Source organism: Lycium ferocissimum, unplaced genomic scaffold (genome assembly GCF_029784015.1).
Source record: "Lycium ferocissimum isolate CSIRO_LF1 unplaced genomic scaffold, AGI_CSIRO_Lferr_CH_V1 ctg18299, whole genome shotgun sequence".
In the NCBI taxonomy this organism is placed as follows: domain Eukaryota; kingdom Viridiplantae; phylum Streptophyta; class Magnoliopsida; order Solanales; family Solanaceae; genus Lycium; species Lycium ferocissimum.
Genome location: NW_026717723.1, coordinates 1,355 through 12,936, shown reverse-complemented (window position 1 = coordinate 12,936; position 11,582 = coordinate 1,355). Strand labels below are relative to the sequence as shown.

The 11,582-nt window shown below is 38.1% G+C and overlaps 1 pseudogene; it reads right to left on the bottom strand.

Moving 5' to 3' along the window:
• Positions 1 to 2,633: 2,633 nt before the first annotated feature.
• On the bottom strand, positions 2,634 to 4,168 carry LOC132042837 (protein CYPRO4-like; annotated as a pseudogene).
• Between the last annotated feature and the right edge of the window lie 7,414 nt (positions 4,169 to 11,582).

Sequence of the window (11,582 nt, the reverse complement as noted above, 5' to 3'; positions counted from 1 at the left end):
ATTTATCCTTTTGTGGTCAATTCATTTTACTTATTTATCGTAGATTTCAGAGTCTTTGAAAAGATGTGGCATCCCCAAACAAAAAACTACATCCTGGCAGCACGCTTTGGTGCTTCGGCTGATGGGGAGCCGGCAATGTTATGTTACCAGAGCTGATTTTTTTTTTTTTTTTTTTTCCTGACATTAATGATGTGTTCTTACTCTTAACTAGATGGTGGCCATAAAAAAACTCATAAAGGGCAGTGAAATTGACTTAAAGGAATTGGAACAAGGAAAAAACCAGGCCCAGATTAAAAAGGTGGGTGCTGGGTGAATATTTGTCTTTCAAAGTGGTTTGGGGTTTTAAAGGTCGAAAGTTTTCCCTTTCTTTATAATTAATTTTAATAATTTGAATTTCTACAGCATTACAAGATATCTAATCTGGGCTGGAAGTATCATCACTTTCAGATGCTATGTCCAGAATTGCTGCCAGAGATGCTTTATGAGCATTACAAGCCTACGCCACTTTTTTATTGCATCTTCTCTTTGTAAACTAATTATGTCATTAACTCGAAAATAACTTTCCAAAATTGTGCGAAGATACTCTTTTGCTACTCTGACCGTTCTATCGCACTATGAGACCTGATGCCGTTGCTATTGTTTTTTCCTTAGTTTGCTTGTGTTCCATCTCTTGAGAGATTCTGAAGAGCAATGGGTAATCTGGCCTTTCAAAAAATAAAACATGAAAGGTTGACTAGTTTTAACTCGTGACCAAGATAAAGGCCCCCAATCTTTTGACAATTTGTGATAGACACTATTTTGAATCAAAAAAATATTAATTTTTTTGTTCAAAAAATGTCCCTTTCAAACACAATTTAATTATTTTTCAAATTTACCCCCATTAAGTGTTATGTGGTTAAATTTCAGTACATATTTAATTTGGATAATTTAGTCAAATTAAAATTTTTTTTTGGGGGTTTAAATTTTTTCGAAATTGCTGGTAAGTGGAAATTTTTTTTTGGAGGGTAAAAATTTAATTCTAAAACTTAAAAACGGAATTTCTTCCTTAATTGATACGTATTCATCCTGTATTTGGTATTAACCGTGCATGCTCTCACCTGGTTTCCAACAAATAAGAGCCACTGACAAGTAAAAGAATGCAAAGATCCTTGGAATACCATTCATGCACAAGAGAGGGACAACTGCGGAATCAAAAAAGAAAATTATAGGGCTTGAATCGATAACCACTCTTCTTCATTTCAAACATTCTTTGACATAAAATCGTCCCGTCATAAAAATTCCACCAATACTTACAGTAAACGGTTTAAAAAAAAACCTTTCTGAAACATAAAAAAAACAAATAGACAATCAAACAATTTATGGATTGGAAACGGAAAAAGAAAAAAATAGGACTTATATACACACAAAAAAAAATCTTTTGCACACATTGATCAACCACCGGGCAACTAGTTCCATGTAGCTTCTTCCCAATCATAAAGTAACTTTCATGGAGTTGCTACAACCAGGGGAGCCTCTGGTGAGTCCTGACCCATTTTGTCATGATGAAAAAGACTCTCAATAATGGACTATCCTTGGCCCAAATTTTTTAACAATAACAACTCTTTAGGCCTTGCTGATTCTGATAGCAATTATGAGCACTTCCTTCACCTGTTGGAAGTTCCATATCACCTAATTTTCCTACTGCTCAACCAAGTGACGTTCTTGCCACTTTCAGTAACCTGGAAATGAAATGCAAGGCAGGTCAGGTTATTCACATTCTTTCAGCTTAAAAAAGGGGCGAAACACAAGCATGCACAGTTACAACAGTGCTGTCCTAAATCAAGAAGGAAAAACACATAAAAAAGGGAAAACACTAAAACCTGCTAGGACAAACAAATTTCTCATTCAAACATTAACCAGATACTCGGAGGTTTGGTGCAGCACATAACAAAAGATGGCAGGCAACTAAAAGAAGAGGTAATATTTGCATTTGTTAATCATCCTGAGAGAGAAAAACTTTTTTTGGGGAACTTTTAATTTCGGCTCATTCAGAACAGATAATTTGGTAAAAAAAAATATAAAGAAAAAACGGATGACTGTGCTATAAAGAAGAAATCAAGGCTGATGATTAAAAGTATCGTGACTTAAATCGCAGCATAGTGTAAGTTGAGGTGAAAAAGTTGATTAAAATCATTTTTTAAAGGGTAATATATAGCATACAAGAAAAAGAAAACTATCATAAGTACAGAAACCCAGGCTATGGCAAACAGCAGATGAGGACATCACATATGCAAAACTTCCAAAAACGATAACTTTATGGCAAAGAGGCAAAAAAGAATCTATAGTAAAGATTTCAACTTATAACATATGGGACACTCTCCCCCTATGAAAAAAAAAAATTAAGGATAGCCTTCATCAAACAAGATAAAAAGTGAGTATTGATATCCAAGGTCAATTATACCCCAAAAAATTACAGTCCCAAAGGGGATTGCATTTACTAAAGTTGCATAAGAGCTGGAAGGAGCAACAACCACATATGAACTCACAATAAAAAAGACAATTTTCATGGAGCTATTAACATGAATACTGATGTATCCCCCTCTTCAACAAACAAGCAACATGAAAGTTGCAATTCCCAAACCAACATTTACATGTTAAGCAGCAAAAGAAATTGGGGGTTTTTCCCATGAGAAATGGCCACCATGGAACTTGTTATTTGCCCCACCATATGCGCATCAACGGGAGTCAGCTTTAATAATCTTGGGGCGGGGATTTTATTTCCCATTCGACCAGAAAAACCAGTTTTGGTCCCCCCACCCCTTATCAGTAAACAAAGTGCATATCAAGATCAAGTTTTTCAGTCGTGCCCAGTATCCATTTGCCATGTAAGTAACATCAACATGTTTGGGGGGCCAAGGCCGGGGAATGCAGTTTTTCTTGCCTCATCGAGGTCTTAGAGTACAGGGGGAATCCCCCCATCAAGTGATCCAACTACAATGGGATCAATGTGGCAAAGCATTGAAAATTTGTTCCTCTTGAAAACTGATCCCCCTGAGTCCAATTCAAAAAGGAAACTCGAATTTGCTAATGTCTGAAAAATTTCCCCTTCTTATCACGCATACCCCACTGCACACGGTTATCACCCAAACCCCCAAAAAATGTTGACTCAGAAGGATCCAACTGTGACCCTTTGATCATTTGTTATATCCTTCATGGTAATATCAGTCCCGTCCTTCTCAAATTTCCCATTCCGTAACAATCTTCCCAGTCTCAATATCCAATTGGTGAAGTCCAGTTAAACGGGGCTTCCCTTCCAAAAGGACTCATTAGCATCTTTAGCACCCCATCAAAAAGCCTTTTTTGGGTGGGCCCTTCCTCCTCCCCCCCACTTATCCTTCTCATTAAATTTCACATAAACACCTTTCCCGTGAATTCCATGGCTGAAATTCCCAACTTTAACACCGAATCTTTAGAAAACTATTATCCCGCCCCTAGCCAAACTCTGTTCCTACCAGTCGCAGCTTCCTCAAATTCCTCAACAAAACGACTTTCCCCGGGTTTTCCCTCACGGGACTCTTTCCCTACTTGTCCAAACACCCGAATCCCATCTTCCCCCATTGCATCATCCGATTCCTCGGGTTTTTAAACCCCCCAAAAAAAACCCTTTCCCTAAATCTTCACTTTATTGCCTCGGTAGCCTCAATTCCATACACATTCTCAAACAAACAATCCTGAAACTTAGTAATGAATTCCTTACTCATCATCCCCAAAAAAATTCAAAGCCCAAACTCCATTATCCACAAAAACAATCTCCTTTGATCACCAAACATTTTCAATTCATATCAGTTGAAACCTAACCCCAATCTTTTCCCCACTTTTAAAAAACCAAAATCCCCCATCTTCACAATCATCATCATCATCACTATCACCTTCAATTTTCAATGTCTTAACAAACTCATAATGAGTTAACTTTGGATATTATCCATTTACTTTGGGGGTTTCCCCAATGCAATAAATTTAACGGCATTTTTTAAAGGGTTTTTTGGTGATTCCGAGGAAACGTATTTAAGTTTTAGGGCTTTTTTAAATTTTGGGAAACTAAATCGTCCAGGGTTTTTTTCTCACCTGTGGAGTTTATGATTTTCGGTGGCGTCTTGGTAGTGTTCTTCGTTTCCACGTTCATCATCATCGTAATCGATTCAAATCAAAATTCTAGACCTTCACGACTGTGAGAAGCTCCCATGATTAAGGGTTCGTTTGCAGTTAATCGCCGGAAAAGGAGATTATGCGTTGTTAAGGTGAAGAAAGAATCCAATTCGAATTTCGAAATGAGGAAAAAGTGAAAATAGGAAAAGGGGAAGATTAGCCCAGAAAAAAAAAAAGGGTTTTATAGCTTTAATTTGGAAGTTTTTTAAAAATGAAAATGGATATACATATATGTATTTGGGGGGATGGCGTGTATCTGACGGTGACACGTAGCTTCGTGATGAAGTAAATGGCGCCCTTTTCGTCCTTGGGGTTAAAAACTCTGGGCTTTTGCAATTATGAGGGCCACCTCAAGTTTATTATTGGGGTCATATGGTAGCCCTTGGGCCTCTAATCGTAGTAGTTTTGAGGACTTGTTTTTGCCGGATTTCCTTTACGGACTGGTCTTTAATTTTGGGGACAGCCCGGATGCCCCCTCAAAAAAAAAAAATTACCCGTATCTTTTATTTTCATGCTATCAAAAAAAATTAAAAAATTTTTTGAGTTGCCCCGTTAATCAAACATGATATAAAAATATTTTAAAATATTAGAAGATCTTGCCCTTCATTAAAAATTTACTGATATAAAATATCTTGCGATGGTATCAGGGAAAAAAGGTTTGGGGGATACCCCGACCCCCGTAAAAGGGTCAAAATATAGGCTCGGGAGGTTAAAAACCCCGAAAAATAGGAATCGAAAATATCTTTTCAGAAAATCTGTGTTACGCTCGGGGGACGGCTCGTAAAATATGTAACAACCGTCTCTCATCCGAAAGGGGGGCACGCTTGGAAAATAAAGTCTCGTAACTTTTGGACGGACGGTTCCTTTTTGGGGTAACCGTGTTCGGCTAACGTGGCGTATAAAACCCCAGAAAATCGGACATCTTAATTTTCCTCTTTACGACCCGGTGTTACGGCCGTAACATGTTTCGGGTAAATTAAATAAGGTTCCCCCAAAAACTTTAAAAAAAAGGGGTTAAATTTTATTTCTTATTTCCTTTCCCTCGAAACCGGCCTTTTAAACTTTGAACTGGGGGGCTCAACACTATCCTAAGTGAATTTCATTTTTCTTTTACCCTCGTTTTTGCGTTTGGTTGAAAATACTTGGACTTTAAAAAATAAGGTTTTGCTTGGGTTTTCTTAATGTGCATTAATTTAAAAAGAAATATGGACGTGGAAAAAAAAGGTTAAGGCAATTAATGAATTGATCGCGGGATAAAAGTTGGTTGTGAAACTTTGGATGTGGAAATATCGGAAAAGGCAGGGCAAAATTGGAATTTTTAATTTTTTTAGTTTTGAAAATTTTGTTCCTTGAAAAAAAAAAAAAAGGAAAAAGAAATTAAAAATCAAAAAAGGGGGGGCCAAGGTGGGCCCCCAGGGGAAAATTACAAATACATCCTTTATTTTATCCTTAGATGATTCAGAAAAATTGAAAAAAAAGAAAGAAGAAAAAAGGGAGCCCAACATGCCTTCGGCCAGGGTCTCTAAGCCCCAAATTTTTTCCAAAAATCATTTTCTTGTCGTATTCCTTTAAAGGGTCCTTAACGTGGTGAAATTATTTCGGAAGATAAACCATTGGTTTTGTCGTTTGGATGAAGTGGTGAAGTGAAAAAGGTTGAAGAAAAAGGTAAGAATTATTCTTTTAATTATGTCATGAAGGTTGGTTTGTGTTGTGGAATATGAAAATAAAGAAAAATTAAAAAGGGAAGTTTGCTGGTGGAAGTATATGCTGATATGGGTGTATATGTATTGTTGTATAGGTAACAGGGGTTAAGCTTATGTTGTAATTTAGTTGTGGTGATTGGGGAAATTGTTTTGGAAATGAAAGTTGAATGGAAATGGAATGTATTTGGGAAATTTTGGGCCCTATGGGTGTGGTATATGGTAGGAGGAACATGTTGTTTTATTTTGTTTAATGTGTTAGTTGTGTTCATGATGTTATAATGTGAATGGAGCATGTATGGGTTAAGATTGCATGAAAAAAAGATGTAGAGAATTGCGTCGTATTAATTGATTTTATATTAAGATAATGAGGTTGTTGGAGTGTAGATTATTTTGGGAAATGATTGTGTGTGAAAATGGGTTGGGATGTTTTGGTTGTGTATTTGGATTTTGGATAAATTATGGAATTATTGAAGATTGGATGTAAAGTTTGAAATATTCTCGGCTTGTGTGTGTAAATGATTTCAAATTAGTATGTATGTATGAAAAAGTGTTGACTTGAAATTGTGAAGTCGGAATGGAAATTATTGCATTATGTGAAAGGTTGGCTGTTATGTTATATTGTGTTGTGTTGTGGTTTTGATGTTTTTGGTGTTGTTGTTGGGTTGTTGTTGACTATTTTAGGAGTTGAATCCTGCTGTTTAGGGGAATTTTTCCGAAATTTGTAGCCAAAAAAAACCAAGGGGGAATGTCGCTGAATATGCGGTAAGAATGCCCTTTGCGGATTTTTGACGAAACGGGATCGGCGTTTTGGCGATCGGGAAACGGAAAGGGATGTAAACTTACTTTCTTTATTTGGCACGCCCCTAAACCCTTTAGGGAAAACGGAACTTTAGGGATTTTTGCTCTTAGTTAAGTTTGATTTTGAATACTATTCGTTATACAATTGAATCATAAACTTGCTTTTGGATATAAAAATGCTTAACCTTCGTATCTTTTGCAAATGAACCCGAATCGCTTGAAACTTTCCAAAATAACTTTAGGACCCAAAGGATTAAAATTTACCCCCCACCTCATTTGACCCGAGGGGGGCCCCCTATTCCGCTCTTTTATTATGCAAATGAATGATTTTGACAAATTTAAAAGAAACGTTCGTACTCTTTTTTAAACCCAAAAATTTTTTAAATTTTCCCGTTAAGTTCATGACGTGCTTTGATAAGTATCACGAACCCGAATTTCCCTTTAAACTAATCTCGTGATGTCCAAAAGGGTACTCCCTTTCCCGTCAATTTTTGATTTGATTTGACTCGTTGCCTCGTAGTCTCGAAATATATATTTTTTTTCTTAGTTTCTCCTATCACTGTGGATCCTCATTTTCCCCCGACCCGGGGCGGGATTGTTCTGGTTTCCTCGCTTGTTCCCCGGCCTCTTGAGGCGGTATACGTACTGGGTCAAGTATGATGTGTCGTATCTATTTTGATATCGTTATGTGATGTGATGTGGCCACTCGGTGTGTTATGATTTGTTTGGAGATATTTTACTCGAAGTATGATGTGTTTTGGCGCGGGACGAAGGGGCCTCGTTCTTCAGAGTCCCTGCGGGGCCGCATATGTTTTCGAAATTACGTATGATTTACGGTACGCTTTTTGATTTGTATGCTCTCTTTCGTTTTTCGCACATTACTTAGTTTTATTTTTGTTTATTACATTTTACGCTTTATATATTGGGTCTTTTTCCTCGACCCCCCCCTTTTTGGGGGGCGTTTCGTGCGCGCGGTACGCGGCGTTTTTGGATCCGTTGTTGGTTATCGCTTTTTGGGGGTGCTCCTTTTAAACCCCGTATTTTGATATGAAAACGCTACATATGTACGTATTTATTGGTCGGCGGGGCCCTGCCCCTTGCTATGTTTTTTTATGGGGTCAAAGACTATAGTGTGGGTTTATATGCTCGTGAGTGTTGCGTACGTTTTTTATCATGTTTTGGGGCCGGCCTTAGGGCCCCCGTCGTCCCCCCTTTGGACTTTAAATTATTTTTTTATTTGTAATATTTTGTAATTTAGGTTAAGGTACGTATGAGTGAACGGGACTGTCGCGGCCGGGTTGGGTGTAAAAAAGGGGTGGTATCGGCGGTTAGGTCTGGAATGTCAGCGGGTTCAGGGGTAAATTTTTTGGTGTGAAGCGCCCCCTTTATAAAGGGGAAGGCTCGGTTTAAGTTTTGCCATTTTTTCTCTTAGATCGTGCGATAGACCCAAATTTTGGGAAAAAAATTCCTTGCGTACGGCGGAAAATGGTAAGTGGGGGAGGGTCACCGGGAAGTTCGAATTATTTACCCCGTCAAAACGAGAAGATCGAATGGCTAGCGGGGGATCGGGGATATTCGTACGGTTTTTGGGTTTGCGGCGTCAAATTTCGAGTAATAAAATCTCAAAGGGGCTAAAAACCGAAAAGGGAAAATAGTAATTGTAAAAGAAAGGACGTGTTGTGAATATCCCTCGGGACCCGTAAGGCCTCGATTAGTCTCGTTCGTAATAAGGTCGTTTGGAAATGGACGTGATTACCCGACATTAAGGGACTAGAATCCGTTAAATTGCGAAGTTAAGCGTGCTCGGGGGGGGAGCTTTTTTAGGATGGGTAATTGGGAAAGTAAGTGAAAAATTTTACAAACTTGGAATTTAAGGGGATAAAGGGAAATTTGGGGTAACCTAAAGGAAAGGGGGTAGGGCGGATGCACCCCCACAAAATCACGCGGGGAGCGGTCAATGGGAAAAAAGGAAAAAGCCGATATCGCTTGGAAATCAAAGGGAAATTTAAATAGCGATTGGAAATTTTTAAGTAGAAGGATAATGAGTGTGTGTATATATGTATTTTATGACTTTTCCTGGTGATTATGTTGGTCGAAAGGCGAGTCCCAACGACAAAAAGGTTGCCCGGGAAAGGGATTACGAAACGGAACATAAAGGGGGGAAGAGAAAGAAAGGACGTTTTACCCGGGGTTTTTATAGGCTTGAACAACGTTGGAATTATTTTGTGGGATAGTCGATAATAATCTATAGGTGTGTGAATGCCGATATTCTTTTTCGGTAGGTAAGTAATTCCCGGCCAGGTGTACGGTGTGGGAAGCGCAATGGACGAAGACATCGAAGTTCGGTAACAAAGGGAAAAATATGGTGCGGGGGTTGTAAAATAAGTTACTACTCTTTTCCTATGGATTGGTTGGGAATTAAATATTGGAAGGAGTTAAGGATAAGAAGTATGATCATAAAAACCTTTTGGGGGAGCGGATAAGCGAAGTAGGAAACCGTTATGTAAAAAGGGGGAAGCGGTTTTGCAGAAAAAACAAGGCGGGGAAAATTTCCCTGGGTTTAAAATAGTAAAAAGTAGCACACACAACGCGACTCGGGATCGTATTTACGCCGACGAAAAACTCTCCTTATACCCCGGTACTCGAATCTAATTATGTTCCCTCCTATTCTCCCCAAAAGGGTACGGGCCAAACCCCCCGGTCTCCTCGATTGCTCCCCTCATAATATTCCTTCGTCCCGTTGACCTCGACTATGTCTTTTGGGATGGGGCGGTGCGCCGACTCCGACCACGGATGTACCCGATATTTCGGTGCGTGATTTTGATTTGAGATTTTCGACGTTTTCGTACGCTCGATTTTTATCACTAAGATAATCGTCGGGATAAAATTTGCTTGGGTTTCGTACTTGTTGGATATCCTCCCCCGCTCCCCTTGATCTTCGTTTGACGAAGATTCGGTTGGGATATTCGATTTAAGACCCAAAAAAAAAAAAAAGTGTCGAAGAATGACGGAAGGTTGGAAAAGAAAACCCCACAAATTGTTGATCAACTCAAAAATGTGTTTGGGAAAGAAAGGGAAACCCCCCAAGGTTTGGAAACCCCGCAAGGGCGGTTGAACATTCGAGGACGAATGTTCAAAGGGGGGGATGTTACCCCTCGCTTTTGGGATTGGGAAAAAAATTTAAAAAGCCCGGGAAAGTTAAAAAATAAAAGGGTTTGCTTGGGTTTTTCTTAATGTCTGTGATGTTAAGTATGGACGTGGACTATTAAGGAAGGTTAAGGACAAAATAATGAATTGATCTTGCTTGGGATATAAGTTGGTTGTGCTTTGGATGTGGAAATATCGGAAAAGGCCAAAGGGGAAAATTGGAATTTTCGAATTTTTGGTTCGAAAATTTTGTGTCCTTGAACAAAAAAAAGGAAAAAAAATTTCAAAATCAAAAAGGGGGAATGGGCCCCCTGGAAAAATTTCAAATACATCCTCCTTTTTTTATCCTTAGATGATTTGAAAAATTGAAAAGAAAAAAGAAGAAAAAAGGGGACTAACAACCGGCCCTTCGGCCATGGTCTCAATTTTTTCCAATTTTGTTTCCAAAAATCATTTTCTTATCGTATTCCTACTAATTCAAGGGTCCCCGTGGTGCAATTATTTCGGGAAAATAAACCATTGGTTTTTTCGTTTGGATAAGTGGTGAAGTGGGAAAGGGTTTAAGAAAAAGGTAAAATTCTTCTTTTAAATTTTGTCATGAAGGTTGGTTTGTTTGTGGAATATGTAAATGGAAGAAAATATAGAAATATGGAAGTTTGCTGGTGGAATATATGCTGAATATGGCCGTGTATATGTATTGTTGTATAGGTAACATGGTTGAAGCTTATGTTGAAATTTTGTTTGTGATTGTGGGAAAATTTTTTTGGAAATGAAAGTTGAATGGAAATGGAATGTAGTTGGTTTTGGCCCATGGCGGTGTGGTATTGGGGAGGAACATGTTGAATTTATTTTGTTTAATGTGTTGTTTTAGTAGTGTTATAATGTGAATGGAATGTATGGGGTTTAAATTGCTAAATAAGATGAGAAATTCGTCGTATTAATGTATTTCATAAAAATTTAAAATAATGGGGGGTTTTTGGGGGTGTAGATTATTATTTTAAATGAATTAGTGTGTGAAAATGGGGTTGGGGGTGATTTGGTTGTGTATTTAAGGATTTTGGATCAATTATGGAATTATTGAAGATTGGATGTAAAGTTTGAAATATTCTCGGCTTTGTGTGTAAATGATTTCAAATTAGTATGTATGTATGGAAATATTGATGTTGACTTGAAATTGTGAAGTCGGAATGGAAATTATTGCTTATGTGAAGGTTGGCTAGTTATGTTATATTGTGTTGTGTTGTGGTTATTGATGTTTTTGGTGTTGTTGTTGGGTTGTTGTTGACTATTTTAGGAGTTGAATCTCGGGGGGGATGTTTATAGGGGAAGTTTTGAAATTTGGTGCCCAAAAAAAACCCAAAAAGGTGGAAATTAAAACCCGAAAAGTAAACGGAAAATGCCATTTCGGGTTTTTTACGAAACGGGATCGGCGTTTTGGCGATCGGGAAGAGCGGAAGGTATGTAAAGCTTTATTCTTTATTTGGGCCCTCTGAAACCCATTAGGCCCAAAACGGAACTTTGGGATATCTTCTCTTAGAAATTCAAGTTTGATTTTGAATACTATTCGTTCGCAAATTTAATCATAAAACTTGCTTTTTGGGTATAAGAATTTACCTTTTCTTTTCAAATGCCCCCAACGAAACTTTCCAAAATAACTTTTTGGGGCCCAAAGGATTTAAAAATTTGCCCCCCCTCATTTGACCCCATGGGCCCCTATTCCCCAACTCTTTCTTTTTGCAAATGAATGAT